Here is a 16226-nt window from a genome sequence, read left to right as displayed (position 1 = left end):
CATGTTGTGCTTGGCCCCTAATAATAAGGGAACCTTTTTGCCATTTATAGCGCCACCTATGCTCCGATCTGCATGAAACTCGGCACGCATGTTCACCATGTCAGGACACATATGCTCAGCGATTTTCGTGATGTTCTGAGTTTTTGTTTAGGATTTATAGGCTTTTGACTGTATTTTGCCCCGCCCATTTTCCAAATGACCCTGTTATAGCCAACCAAATGCAAAAATTCTACTTTTTTTCGATAACTATTGATCGAGAGAGTCCAGAGAAATGTCCTAGACTGGTTTGGTTCCGATCTGGCGAAAAACCTAGGACTAGTTCGCAAAAGTAGGTTTCGGACAAAATTCGATATAGCAGAAATTTTTCCCTGCCTAAATCAAAATCGGAGATAGCCATTTTGTCCGCCTTGAGCCAAGGATTCCAACGATATAAGACACTTGATCCTGGGACAAACGGTCTAAGAGTTATGGGCGATTTTGTACTTTTGGTCGCTGTAGCGCCACCTATGGGCCATTCGGGGTCATACTCTGATAGGTTGTCCCCAAATTGAGGCCTACCATCTGGCCAGGTTTCACGTCTCTAGGCCTTACGGTTTGGCCTGCACGATGCGTTTTACGAATCCTTACAATTACAATAGGGTTTCAGCATTTCATGCTTGAACCCCTAATAAGAATGAAGGCTTTTTGCCAGTTATAGCGCCACCTATGGTCCGATCTCCATGAAACTCTGCATGCTTCCTCACCATGTTGTGCTTGGCCCCTAATAATAAGGGAACCTTTTTGCCATTTATAGCGCCACCTATGCTCCGATCTGCATGAAACTCGGCACGCATGTTCACCATGTCAGGACACATATGCTCAGCGATTTTCGTGATGTTCTGAGTTTTTGTTTAGGATTTATAGGCTTTTGACTGTATTTTGCCCCGCCCATTTTCCAAATGACCCTGTTATAGCCAACCAAATGCAAAAATTCTACTTTTTTTCGATAACTATTGATCGAGAGAGTCCAGAGAAATGTCCTAGACTGGTTTGGTTCCGATCTGGCGAAAAACCTAGGACTAGTTCGCAAAAGTAGGTTTCGGACAAAATTCGATATAGCAGAAATTTTTCCCTGCCTAAATCAAAATCGGAGATAGCCATTTTGTCCGCCTTGAGCCAAGGATTCCAACGATATAAGACACTTGATCCTGGGACAAACGGTCTAAGAGTTATGGGCGATTTTGTACTTTTGGTCGCTGTAGCGCCACCTATGGGCCATTCGGGGTCATACTCTGATAGGTTGTCCCCAAATTGAGGCCTACCATCTGGCCAGGTTTCACGTCTCTAGGCCTTACGGTTTGGCCTGCACGATGCGTTTTACGAATCCTTACAATTACAATAGGGTTTCAGCATTTCATGCTTGAACCCCTAATAAGAATGAAGGCTTTTTGCCAGTTATAGCGCCACCTATGGTCCGATCTCCATGAAACTCTGCATGCTTCCTCACCATGTTGTGCTTGGCCCCTAATAATAAGGGAACCTTTTTGCCATTTATAGCGCCACCTATGCTCCGATCTGCATGAAACTCGGCACGCATGTTCACCATGTCAGGACACATATGCTCAGCGATTTTCGTGATGTTCTGAGTTTTTGTTTAGGATTTATAGGCTTTTGACTGTATTTTGCCCCGCCCATTTTCCAAATGACCCTGTTATAGCCAACCAAATGCAAAAATTCTACTTTTTTTCGATAACTATTGATCGAGAGAGTCCAGAGAAATGTCCTAGACTGGTTTGGTTCCGATCTGGCGAAAAACCTAGGACTAGTTCGCAAAAGTAGGTTTCGGACAAAATTCAACATAGCAAAAAGAAATTCTGGCCTAAATCGAATTTGGAGATAGCCATTTTGTCCGCCTTGAGCCAGGGATCACAGTGGTGTAAGACACTTGAGTCTAGGACAAACGGTCTAGGAGTTATGGGCGATTTAGTACTTTTGCACTAAATCTGTAGCTGTAGCACAACGTAAAATTTGTTTGCGCGGTATTCGAGAACGGTTTGACGAATCAACACGAATTCCATAACTTTTTGTCGGTACAGTGTGGAGATGATACGATTCGATTTTGGTGAAAATCGGACAAACGGTCTAGGAGGAGTTCGAAAAAGTAGGTTTTGACTGAAAATCAAGATGGCGGACAGGAAGTTCGGCCAAATATGGCAAACTTGGTATCTATGTTCTCAGCGTGACCCAGGGAATCTATTAAGAACAGTGGCATTTCAATTGGCAGATTTATTCAAAGGTTATTAGCCTTTTTGGAAATGTTGTTATAACTTTCGACCACAAGGTGGCGCTGTTTCGAAACTTCTCACGCTCCTTCAGGGCATCGTGCTGATGACCCATACCATGTTTCGTAAGAATCCATTCATGCGTTCTTAAAATACAGCATTTTAGCACAAAATTCAAAATGGCCGACAGCCAAAATGGCCGATATGGTAAAATTGGATATCAGTCGACTCAGCATGTTGGCCTGAATCTAACGAGACCAATTTTATGGTTTTTGGGCAAACTATTCAGAAGTTATAAGCAAAAATAGCCATTTTTCATATCTCCGGACCAGTAGGTGGCGCTGCGCCGAAACGCAGCATGTAGCCTCAGGTCATGGTTGGGATGACATGTACCGAGTTTGGTCTGAATCCAATAAAGCGTTGCGGAGATACAGCCTTACGTCTGTTTTCGCAAGCGCTACGTAAAATTTGTTGGTGGGTTTTTTCGAAAATTGCTTAGCAAATCAACTTGAATTCCATAACTTTTTGTCGGCATGGTCTGTAGATGATCTGGTTCAATTTTCGTGAAAATCGGAGCAACGGCCTAGGAGGAGTTCGAAAAAGTAGGTTTTTCGGAAAATTCTAAATGGCGGAAAACTTTCCATGACGGAAAATGACGTCATAGGGTGCAATCGAATCGTCTTGAGCTAGGGAATCAGAGGAAAAAGGAATTTTGTTTCTAGCCCTTGTGGTTCAAAAGTTATTAGCCTAAACATGAGTGCAAATTTGGACAGCTGGTGGCGCTAGAGGGAATGAGTTGGAGACTCCAAATTTGCTATGGTGACTGTTCAGTCTGTCCTCTATCAGTGTGCCAAATTGCACAACTTTCCCGCAAGCGGTTCTATGGTCTGCCATAGACTCCCAGAGCGGAAGAAAAAGAAGAATTATTTTTGGTACGCTAACAGATACAATAGGTGCCTACGCACATTCTGTGCTTGGCCCCTAATAATAAGGGAACCTTTTTGCCATTTATAGCGCCACCTATGCTCCGATCTGCATGAAACTCGGCACGCTTGTTCACCATGTCAGGACACATATGCTCAGCGATTTTCGTGATGTTCTGAGTTTTTGTTTAGGATTTATAGGCTTTTGACTGTATTTTGCCCCGCCCATTTTCCAAATGACCCTGTTATAGCCAACCAAATGCAAAAATTCTACTTTTTTTCGATAACTATTGATCGAGAGAGTCCAGAGAAATGTCCTAGACTGGTTTGGTTCCGATCTGGCGAAAAACCTAGGACTAGTTCGCAAAAGTAGGTTTCGGACAAAATTCGATATAGCAGAAATTTTTCCCTGCCTAAACCAAAATCGGAGATAGCCATTTTGTCCGCCTTGAGCCAAGGATTCCAACGATATAAGACACTTGATCCTGGGACAAACGGTCTAAGAGTTATGGGCGATTTTGTACTTTTGGTCGCTGTAGCGCCACCTATGGGCCATTCGGGGTCATACTCTGATAGGTTGTCCCCAAATTGAGGCCTACCATCTGGCCAGGTTTCACGTCTCTAGGCCTTACGGTTTGGCCTGCACGATGCGTTTTAGGAATCCTTACAATTACAATAGGGTTTCAGCATTTCATGCTTGAACCCCTAATAAGAATGAAGGCTTTTTGCCAGTTATAGCGCCACCTATGGTCCGATCTCCATGAAACTCTGCATGCTTCCTCACCATGTTGTGCTTGGCCCCTAATAATAAGGGAACCTTTTTGCCATTTATAGCGCCACCTATGCTCCGATCTGCATGAAACTCGGCACGCATGTTCACCATGTCAGGACACATATGCTCAGCGATTTTCGTGATGTTCTGAGTTTTTGTTTAGGATTTATAGGCTTTTGACTGTATTTTGCCCCGCCCATTTTCCAAATGACCCTGTTATAGCCAACCAAATGCAAAAATTCTACTTTTTTTCGATAACTATTGATCGAGAGAGTCCAGAGAAATGTCCTAGACTGGTTTGGTTCCGATCTGGCGAAAAACCTAGGACTAGTTCGCAAAAGTAGGTTTCGGACAAAATTCGATATAGCAGAAATTTTTCCCTGCCTAAATCAAAATCGGAGATAGCCATTTTGTCCGCCTTGAGCCAAGGATTCCAACGATATAAGACACTTGATCCTGGGACAAACGGTCTAAGAGTTATGGGCGATTTTGTACTTTTGGTCGCTGTAGCGCCACCTATGGGCCATTCGGGGTCATACTCTGATAGGTTGTCCCCAAATTGAGGCCTACCATCTGGCCAGGTTTCACGTCTCTAGGCCTTACGGTTTGGCCTGCACGATGCGTTTTACGAATCCTTACAATTACAATAGGGTTTCAGCATTTCATGCTTGAACCCCTAATAAGAATGAAGGCTTTTTGCCAGTTATAGCGCCACCTATGGTCCGATCTCCATGAAACTCTGCATGCTTCCTCACCATGTTGTGCTTGGCCCCTAATAATAAGGGAACCTTTTTGCCATTTATAGCGCCACCTATGCTCCGATCTGCATGAAACTCGGCACGCATGTTCACCATGTCAGGACACATATGCTCAGCGATTTTCGTGATGTTCTGAGTTTTTGTTTAGGATTTATAGGCTTTTGACTGTATTTTGCCCCGCCCATTTTCCAAATGACCCTGTTATAGCCAACCAAATGCAAAAATTCTACTTTTTTTCGATAACTATTGATCGAGAGAGTCCAGAGAAATGTCCTAGACTGGTTTGGTTCCGATCTGGCGAAAAACCTAGGACTAGTTCGCAAAAGTAGGTTTCGGACAAAATTCGATATAGCAGAAATTTTTCCCTGCCTAAATCAAAATCGGAGATAGCCATTTTGTCCGCCTTGAGCCAAGGATTCCAACGATATAAGACACTTGATCCTGGGACAAACGGTCTAAGAGTTATGGGCGATTTTGTACTTTTGGTCGCTGTAGCGCCACCTATGGGCCATTCGGGGTCATACTCTGATAGGTTGTCCCCAAATTGAGGCCTACCATCTGGCCAGGTTTCACGTCTCTAGGCCTTACGGTTTGGCCTGCACGATGCGTTTTACGAATCCTTACAATTACAATAGGGTTTCAGCATTTCATGCTTGAACCCCTAATAAGAATGAAGGCTTTTTGCCAGTTATAGCGCCACCTATGGTCCGATCTCCATGAAACTCTGCATGCTTCCTCACCATGTTGTGCTTGGCCCCTAATAATAAGGGAACCTTTTTGCCATTTATAGCGCCACCTATGCTCCGATCTGCATGAAACTCGGCACGCATGTTCACCATGTCAGGACACATATGCTCAGCGATTTTCGTGATGTTCTGAGTTTTTGTTTAGGATTTATAGGCTTTTGACTGTATTTTGCCCCGCCCATTTTCCAAATGACCCTGTTATAGCCAACCAAATGCAAAAATTCTACTTTTTTTCGATAACTATTGATCGAGAGAGTCCAGAGAAATGTCCTAGACTGGTTTGGTTCCGATCTGGCGAAAAACCTAGGACTAGTTCGCAAAAGTAGGTTTCGGACAAAATTCGATATAGCAGAAATTTTTCCCTGCCTAAATCAAAATCGGAGATAGCCATTTTGTCCGCCTTGAGCCAAGGATTCCAACGATATAAGACACTTGATCCTGGGACAAACGGTCTAAGAGTTATGGGCGATTTTGTACTTTTGGTCGCTGTAGCGCCACCTATGGGCCATTCGGGGTCATACTCTGATAGGTTGTCCCCAAATTGAGGCCTACCATCTGGCCAGGTTTCACGTCTCTAGGCCTTACGGTTTGGCCTGCACGATGCGTTTTACGAATCCTTACAATTACAATAGGGTTTCAGCATTTCATGCTTGAACCCCTAATAAGAATGAAGGCTTTTTGCCAGTTATAGCGCCACCTATGGTCCGATCTCCATGAAACTCTGCATGCTTCCTCACCATGTTGTGCTTGGCCCCTAATAATAAGGGAACCTTTTTGCCATTTATAGCGCCACCTATGCTCCGATCTGCATGAAACTCGGCACGCATGTTCACCATGTCAGGACACATATGCTCAGCGATTTTCGTGATGTTCTGAGTTTTTGTTTAGGATTTATAGGCTTTTGACTGTATTTTGCCCCGCCCATTTTCCAAATGACCCTGTTATAGCCAACCAAATGCAAAAATTCTACTTTTTTTCGATAACTATTGATCGAGAGAGTCCAGAGAAATGTCCTAGACTGGTTTGGTTCCGATCTGGCGAAAAACCTAGGACTAGTTCGCAAAAGTAGGTTTCGGACAAAATTCGATATAGCAGAAATTTTTCCCTGCCTAAATCAAAATCGGAGATAGCCATTTTGTCCGCCTTGAGCCAAGGATTCCAACGATATAAGACACTTGATCCTGGGACAAACGGTCTAAGAGTTATGGGCGATTTTGTACTTTTGGTCGCTGTAGCGCCACCTATGGGCCATTCGGGGTCATACTCTGATAGGTTGTCCCCAAATTGAGGCCTACCATCTGGCCAGGTTTCACGTCTCTAGGCCTTACGGTTTGGCCTGCACGATGCGTTTTACGAATCCTTACAATTACAATAGGGTTTCAGCATTTCATGCTTGAACCCCTAATAAGAATGAAGGCTTTTTGCCAGTTATAGCGCCACCTATGGTCCGATCTCCATGAAACTCTGCATGCTTCCTCACCATGTTGTGCTTGGCCCCTAATAATAAGGGAACCTTTTTGCCATTTATAGCGCCACCTATGCTCCGATCTGCATGAAACTCGGCACGCATGTTCACCATGTCAGGACACATATGCTCAGCGATTTTCGTGATGTTCTGAGTTTTTGTTTAGGATTTATAGGCTTTTGACTGTATTTTGCCCCGCCCATTTTCCAAATGACCCTGTTATAGCCAACCAAATGCAAAAATTCTACTTTTTTTCGATAACTATTGATCGAGAGAGTCCAGAGAAATGTCCTAGACTGGTTTGGTTCCGATCTGGCGAAAAACCTAGGACTAGTTCGCAAAAGTAGGTTTCGGACAAAATTCGATATAGCAGAAATTTTTCCCTGCCTAAATCAAAATCGGAGATAGCCATTTTGTCCGCCTTGAGCCAAGGATTCCAACGATATAAGACACTTGATCCTGGGACAAACGGTCTAAGAGTTATGGGCGATTTTGTACTTTTGGTCGCTGTAGCGCCACCTATGGGCCATTCGGGGTCATACTCTGATAGGTTGTCCCCAAATTGAGGCCTACCATCTGGCCAGGTTTCACGTCTCTAGGCCTTACGGTTTGGCCTGCACGATGCGTTTTACGAATCCTTACAATTACAATAGGGTTTCAGCATTTCATGCTTGAACCCCTAATAAGAATGAAGGCTTTTTGCCAGTTATAGCGCCACCTATGGTCCGATCTCCATGAAACTCTGCATGCTTCCTCACCATGTTGTGCTTGGCCCCTAATAATAAGGGAACCTTTTTGCCATTTATAGCGCCACCTATGCTCCGATCTGCATGAAACTCGGCACGCATGTTCACCATGTCAGGACACATATGCTCAGCGATTTTCGTGATGTTCTGAGTTTTTGTTTAGGATTTATAGGCTTTTGACTGTATTTTGCCCCGCCCATTTTCCAAATGACCCTGTTATAGCCAACCAAATGCAAAAATTCTACTTTTTTTCGATAACTATTGATCGAGAGAGTCCAGAGAAATGTCCTAGACTGGTTTGGTTCCGATCTGGCGAAAAACCTAGGACTAGTTCGCAAAAGTAGGTTTCGGACAAAATTCGATATAGCAGAAATTTTTCCCTGCCTAAATCAAAATCGGAGATAGCCATTTTGTCCGCCTTGAGCCAAGGATTCCAACGATATAAGACACTTGATCCTGGGACAAACGGTCTAAGAGTTATGGGCGATTTTGTACTTTTGGTCGCTGTAGCGCCACCTATGGGCCATTCGGGGTCATACTCTGATAGGTTGTCCCCAAATTGAGGCCTACCATCTGGCCAGGTTTCACGTCTCTAGGCCTTACGGTTTGGCCTGCACGATGCGTTTTACGAATCCTTACAATTACAATAGGGTTTCAGCATTTCATGCTTGAACCCCTAATAAGAATGAAGGCTTTTTGCCAGTTATAGCGCCACCTATGGTCCGATCTCCATGAAACTCTGCATGCTTCCTCACCATGTTGTGCTTGGCCCCTAATAATAAGGGAACCTTTTTGCCATTTATAGCGCCACCTATGCTCCGATCTGCATGAAACTCGGCACGCATGTTCACCATGTCAGGACACATATGCTCAGCGATTTTCGTGATGTTCTGAGTTTTTGTTTAGGATTTATAGGCTTTTGACTGTATTTTGCCCCGCCCATTTTCCAAATGACCCTGTTATAGCCAACCAAATGCAAAAATTCTACTTTTTTTCGATAACTATTGATCGAGAGAGTCCAGAGAAATGTCCTAGACTGGTTTGGTTCCGATCTGGCGAAAAACCTAGGACTAGTTCGCAAAAGTAGGTTTCGGACAAAATTCGATATAGCAGAAATTTTTCCCTGCCTAAATCAAAATCGGAGATAGCCATTTTGTCCGCCTTGAGCCAAGGATTCCAACGATATAAGACACTTGATCCTGGGACAAACGGTCTAAGAGTTATGGGCGATTTTGTACTTTTGGTTGCTGTAGCGCCACCTATGGGCCATTCGGGGTCATACTCTGATAGGTTGTCCCCAAATTGAGGCCTACCATCTGGCCAGGTTTCACGTCTCTAGGCCTTACGGTTTGGCCTGCACGATGCGTTTTACGAATCCTTACAATTACAATAGGGTTTCAGCATTTCATGCTTGAACCCCTAATAAGAATGAAGGCTTTTTGCCAGTTATAGCGCCACCTATGGTCCGATCTCCATGAAACTCTGCATGCTTCCTCACCATGTTGTGCTTGGCCCCTAATAATAAGGGAACCTTTTTGCCATTTATAGCGCCACCTATGCTCCGATCTGCATGAAACTCGGCACGCATGTTCACCATGTCAGGACACATATGCTCAGCGATTTTCGTGATGTTCTGAGTTTTTGTTTAGGATTTATAGGCTTTTGACTGTATTTTGCCCCGCCCATTTTCCAAATGACCCTGTTATAGCCAACCAAATGCAAAAATTCTACTTTTTTTCGATAACTATTGATCGAGAGAGTCCAGAGAAATGTCCTAGACTGGTTTGGTTCCGATCTGGCGAAAAACCTAGGACTAGTTCGCAAAAGTAGGTTTCGGACAAAATTCGATATAGCAGAAATTTTTCCCTGCCTAAATCAAAATCGGAGATAGCCATTTTGTCCGCCTTGAGCCAAGGATTCCAACGATATAAGACACTTGATCCTGGGACAAACGGTCTAAGAGTTATGGGCGATTTTGTACTTTTGGTCGCTGTAGCGCCACCTATGGGCCATTCGGGGTCATACTCTGATAGGTTGTCCCCAAATTGAGGCCTACCATCTGGCCAGGTTTCACGTCTCTAGGCCTTACGGTTTGGCCTGCACGATGCGTTTTACGAATCCTTACAATTACAATAGGGTTTCAGCATTTCATGCTTGAACCCCTAATAAGAATGAAGGCTTTTTGCCAGTTATAGCGCCACCTATGGTCCGATCTCCATGAAACTCTGCATGCTTCCTCACCATGTTGTGCTTGGCCCCTAATAATAAGGGAACCTTTTTGCCATTTATAGCGCCACCTATGCTCCGATCTGCATGAAACTCGGCACGCATGTTCACCATGTCAGGACACATATGCTCAGCGATTTTCGTGATGTTCTGAGTTTTTGTTTAGGATTTATAGGCTTTTGACTGTATTTTGCCCCGCCCATTTTCCAAATGACCCTGTTATAGCCAACCAAATGCAAAAATTCTACTTTTTTTCGATAACTATTGATCGAGAGAGTCCAGAGAAATGTCCTAGACTGGTTTGGTTCCGATCTGGCGAAAAACCTAGGACTAGTTCGCAAAAGTAGGTTTCGGACAAAATTCGATATAGCAGAAATTTTTCCCTGCCTAAATCAAAATCGGAGATAGCCATTTTGTCCGCCTTGAGCCAAGGATTCCAACGATATAAGACACTTGATCCTGGGACAAACGGTCTAAGAGTTATGGGCGATTTTGTACTTTTGGTCGCTGTAGCGCCACCTGTGGGCCATTCGGGGTCATACTCTGATAGGTTGTCCCCAAATTGAGGCCTACCATCTGGCCAGGTTTCACGTCTCTAGGCCTTACGGTTTGGCCTGCACGATGCGTTTTACGAATCCTTACAATTACAATAGGGTTTCAGCATTTCATGCTTGAACCCCTAATAAGAATGAAGGCTTTTTGCCAGTTATAGCGCCACCTATGGTCCGATCTCCATGAAACTCTGCATGCTTCCTCACCATGTTGTGCTTGGCCCCTAATAATAAGGGAACCTTTTTGCCATTTATAGCGCCACCTATGCTCCGATCTGCATGAAACTCGGCACGCATGTTCACCATGTCAGGACACATATGCTCAGCGATTTTCGTGATGTTCTGAGTTTTTGTTTAGGATTTATAGGCTTTTGACTGTATTTTGCCCCGCCCATTTTCCAAATGACCCTGTTATAGCCAACCAAATGCAAAAATTCTACTTTTTTTCGATAACTATTGATCGAGAGAGTCCAGAGAAATGTCCTAGACTGGTTTGGTTCCGATCTGGCGAAAAACCTAGGACTAGTTCGCAAAAGTAGGTTTCGGACAAAATTCGATATAGCAGAAATTTTTCCCTGCCTAAATCAAAATCGGAGATAGCCATTTTGTCCGCCTTGAGCCAAGGATTCCAACGATATAAGACACTTGATCCTGGGACAAACGGTCTAAGAGTTATGGGCGATTTTGTACTTTTGGTCGCTGTAGCGCCACCTATGGGCCATTCGGGGTCATACTCTGATAGGTTGTCCCCAAATTGAGGCCTACCATCTGGCCAGGTTTCACGTCTCTAGGCCTTACGGTTTGGCCTGCACGATGCGTTTTACGAATCCTTACAATTACAATAGGGTTTCAGCATTTCATGCTTGAACCCCTAATAAGAATGAAGGCTTTTTGCCAGTTATAGCGCCACCTATGGTCCGATCTCCATGAAACTCTGCATGCTTCCTCACCATGTTGTGCTTGGCCCCTAATAATAAGGGAACCTTTTTGCCATTTATAGCGCCACCTATGCTCCGATCTGCATGAAACTCGGCACGCATGTTCACCATGTCAGGACACATATGCTCAGCGATTTTCGTGATGTTCTGAGTTTTTGTTTAGGATTTATAGGCTTTTGACTGTATTTTGCCCCGCCCATTTTCCAAATGACCCTGTTATAGCCAACCAAATGCAAAAATTCTACTTTTTTTCGATAACTATTGATTGAGAGAGTCCAGAGAAATGTCCTAGACTGGTTTGGTTCCGATCTGGCGAAAAACCTAGGACTAGTTCGCAAAAGTAGGTTTCGGACAAAATTCGATATAGCAGAAATTTTTCCCTGCCTAAATCAAAATCGGAGATAGCCATTTTGTCCGCCTTGAGCCAAGGATTCCAACGATATAAGACACTTGATCCTGGGACAAACGGTCTAAGAGTTATGGGCGATTTTGTACTTTTGGTCGCTGTAGAGCCACCTATGGGCCATTCGGGGTCATACTCTGATAGGTTGTCCCCAAATTGAGGCCTACCATCTGGCCAGGTTTCACGTCTCTAGGCCTTACGGTTTGGCCTGCACGATGCGTTTTACGAATCCTTACAATTACAATAGGGTTTCAGCATTTCATGCTTGAACCCCTAATAAGAATGAAGGCTTTTTGCCAGTTATAGCGCCACCTATGGTCCGATCTCCATGAAACTCTGCATGCTTCCTCACCATGTTGTGCTTGGCCCCTAATAATAAGGGAACCTTTTTGCCATTTATAGCGCCACCTATGCTCCGATCTGCATGAAACTCGGCACGCATGTTCACCATGTCAGGACACATATGCTCAGCGATTTTCGTGATGTTCTGAGTTTTTGTTTAGGATTTATAGGCTTTTGACTGTATTTTGCCCCGCCCATTTTCCAAATGACCCTGTTATAGCCAACCAAATGCAAAAATTCTACTTTTTTTCGATAACTATTGATCGAGAGAGTCCAGAGAAATGTCCTAGACTGGTTTGGTTCCGATCTGGCGAAAAACCTAGGACTAGTTCGCAAAAGTAGGTTTCGGACAAAATTCGATATAGCAGAAATTTTTCCCTGCCTAAATCAAAATCGGAGATAGCCATTTTGTCCGCCTTGAGCCAAGGATTCCAACGATATAAGACACTTGATCCTGGGACAAACGGTCTAAGAGTTATGGGCGATTTTGTACTTTTGGTCGCTGTAGCGCCACCTGTGGGCCATTCGGGGTCATACTCTGATAGGTTGTCCCCAAATTGAGGCCTACCATCTGGCCAGGTTTCACGTCTCTAGGCCTTACGGTTTGGCCTGCACGATGCGTTTTACGAATCCTTACAATTACAATAGGGTTTCAGCATTTCATGCTTGAACCCCTAATAAGAATGAAGGCTTTTTGCCAGTTATAGCGCCACCTATGGTCCGATCTCCATGAAACTCTGCATGCTTCCTCACCATGTTGTGCTTGGCCCCTAATAATAAGGGAACCTTTTTGCCATTTATAGCGCCACCTATGCTCCGATCTGCATGAAACTCGGCACGCATGTTCACCATGTCAGGACACATATGCTCAGCGATTTTCGTGATGTTCTGAGTTTTTGTTTAGGATTTATAGGCTTTTGACTGTATTTTGCCCCGCCCATTTTCCAAATGACCCTGTTATAGCCAACCAAATGCAAAAATTCTACTTTTTTTCGATAACTATTGATCGAGAGAGTCCAGAGAAATGTCCTAGACTGGTTTGGTTCCGATCTGGCGAAAAACCTAGGACTAGTTCGCAAAAGTAGGTTTCGGACAAAATTCGATATAGCAGAAATTTTTCCCTGCCTAAATCAAAATCGGAGATAGCCATTTTGTCCGCCTTGAGCCAAGGATTCCAACGATATAAGACACTTGATCCTGGGACAAACGGTCTAAGAGTTATGGGCGATTTTGTACTTTTGGTTGCTGTAGCGCCACCTATGGGCCATTCGGGGTCATACTCTGATAGGTTGTCCCCAAATTGAGGCCTACCATCTGGCCAGGTTTCACGTCTCTAGGCCTTACGGTTTGGCCTGCACGATGCGTTTTACGAATCCTTACAATTACAATAGGGTTTCAGCATTTCATGCTTGAACCCCTAATAAGAATGAAGGCTTTTTGCCAGTTATAGCGCCACCTATGGTCCGATCTCCATGAAACTCTGCATGCTTCCTCACCATGTTGTGCTTGGCCCCTAATAATAAGGGAACCTTTTTGCCATTTATAGCGCCACCTATGCTCCGATCTGCATGAAACTCGGCACGCATGTTCACCATGTCAGGACACATATGCTCAGCGATTTTCGTGATGTTCTGAGTTTTTGTTTAGGATTTATAGGCTTTTGACTGTATTTTGCCCCGCCCATTTTCCAAATGACCCTGTTATAGCCAACCAAATGCAAAAATTCTACTTTTTTTCGATAACTATTGATCGAGAGAGTCCAGAGAAATGTCCTAGACTGGTTTGGTTCCGATCTGGCGAAAAACCTAGGACTAGTTCGCAAAAGTAGGTTTCGGACAAAATTCGATATAGCAGAAATTTTTCCCTGCCTAAATCAAAATCGGAGATAGCCATTTTGTCCGCCTTGAGCCAAGGATTCCAACGATATAAGACACTTGATCCTGGGACAAACGGTCTAAGAGTTATGGGCGATTTTGTACTTTTGGTCGCTGTAGCGCCACCTATGGGCCATTCGGGGTCATACTCTGATAGGTTGTCCCCAAATTGAGGCCTACCATCTGGCCAGGTTTCACGTCTCTAGGCCTTACGGTTTGGCCTGCACGATGCGTTTTACGAATCCTTACAATTACAATAGGGTTTCAGCATTTCATGCTTGAACCCCTAATAAGAATGAAGGCTTTTTGCCAGTTATAGCGCCACCTATGGTCCGATCTCCATGAAACTCTGCATGCTTCCTCACCATGTTGTGCTTGGCCCCTAATAATAAGGGAACCTTTTTGCCATTTATAGCGCCACCTATGCTCCGATCTGCATGAAACTCGGCACGCATGTTCACCATGTCAGGACACATATGCTCAGCGATTTTCGTGATGTTCTGAGTTTTTGTTTAGGATTTATAGGCTTTTGACTGTATTTTGCCCCGCCCATTTTCCAAATGACCCTGTTATAGCCAACCAAATGCAAAAATTCTACTTTTTTTCGATAACTATTGATCGAGAGAGTCCAGAGAAATGTCCTAGACTGGTTTGGTTCCGATCTGGCGAAAAACCTAGGACTAGTTCGCAAAAGTAGGTTTCGGACAAAATTCGATATAGCAGAAATTTTTCCCTGCCTAAATCAAAATCGGAGATAGCCATTTTGTCCGCCTTGAGCCAAGGATTCCAACGATATAAGACACTTGATCCTGGGACAAACGGTCTAAGAGTTATGGGCGATTTTGTACTTTTGGTCGCTGTAGCGCCACCTATGGGCCATTCGGGGTCATACTCTGATAGGTTGTCCCCAAATTGAGGCCTACCATCTGGCCAGGTTTCACGTCTCTAGGCCTTACGGTTTGGCCTGCACGATGCGTTTTACGAATCCTTACAATTACAATAGGGTTTCAGCATTTCATGCTTGAACCCCTAATAAGAATGAAGGCTTTTTGCCAGTTATAGCGCCACCTATGGTCCGATCTCCATGAAACTCTGCATGCTTCCTCACCATGTTGTGCTTGGCCCCTAATAATAAGGGAACCTTTTTGCCATTTATAGCGCCACCTATGCTCCGATCTGCATGAAACTCGGCACGCATGTTCACCATGTCAGGACACATATGCTCAGCGATTTTCGTGATGTTCTGAGTTTTTGTTTAGGATTTATAGGCTTTTGACTGTATTTTGCCCCGCCCATTTTCCAAATGACCCTGTTATAGCCAACCAAATGCAAAAATTCTACTTTTTTTCGATAACTATTGATCGAGAGAGTCCAGAGAAATGTCCTAGACTGGTTTGGTTCCGATCTGGCGAAAAACCTAGGACTAGTTCGCAAAAGTAGGTTTCGGACAAAATTCGATATAGCAGAAATTTTTCCCTGCCTAAATCAAAATCGGAGATAGCCATTTTGTCCGCCTTGAGCCAAGGATTCCAACGATATAAGACACTTGATCCTGGGACAAACGGTCTAAGAGTTATGGGCGATTTTGTACTTTTGGTCGCTGTAGCGCCACCTGTGGGCCATTCGGGGTCATACTCTGATAGGTTGTCCCCAAATTGAGGCCTACCATCTGGCCAGGTTTCACGTCTCTAGGCCTTACGGTTTGGCCTGCACGATGCGTTTTACGAATCCTTACAATTACAATAGGGTTTCAGCATTTCATGCTTGAACCCCTAATAAGAATGAAGGCTTTTTGCCAGTTATAGCGCCACCTATGGTCCGATCTCCATGAAACTCTGCATGCTTCCTCACCATGTTGTGCTTGGCCCCTAATAATAAGGGAACCTTTTTGCCATTTATAGCGCCACCTATGCTCCGATCTGCATGAAACTCGGCACGCATGTTCACCATGTCAGGACACATATGCTCAGCGATTTTCGTGATGTTCTGAGTTTTTGTTTAGGATTTATAGGCTTTTGACTGTATTTTGCCCCGCCCATTTTCCAAATGACCCTGTTATAGCCAACCAAATGCAAAAATTCTACTTTTTTTCGATAACTATTGATCGAGAGAGTCCAGAGAAATGTCCTAGACTGGTTTGGTTCCGATCTGGCGAAAAACCTAGGACTAGTTCGCAAAAGTAGGTTTCGGACAAAATTCGATATAGCAGAAATTTTTCCCT

This window comes from Scardinius erythrophthalmus (genome assembly GCF_964197995.2).
Source record: "Scardinius erythrophthalmus genome assembly, chromosome: 11".
NCBI classification, from domain to species: domain Eukaryota; kingdom Metazoa; phylum Chordata; class Actinopteri; order Cypriniformes; family Leuciscidae; genus Scardinius; species Scardinius erythrophthalmus.
This window is presented reverse-complemented; position numbering follows the sequence as displayed.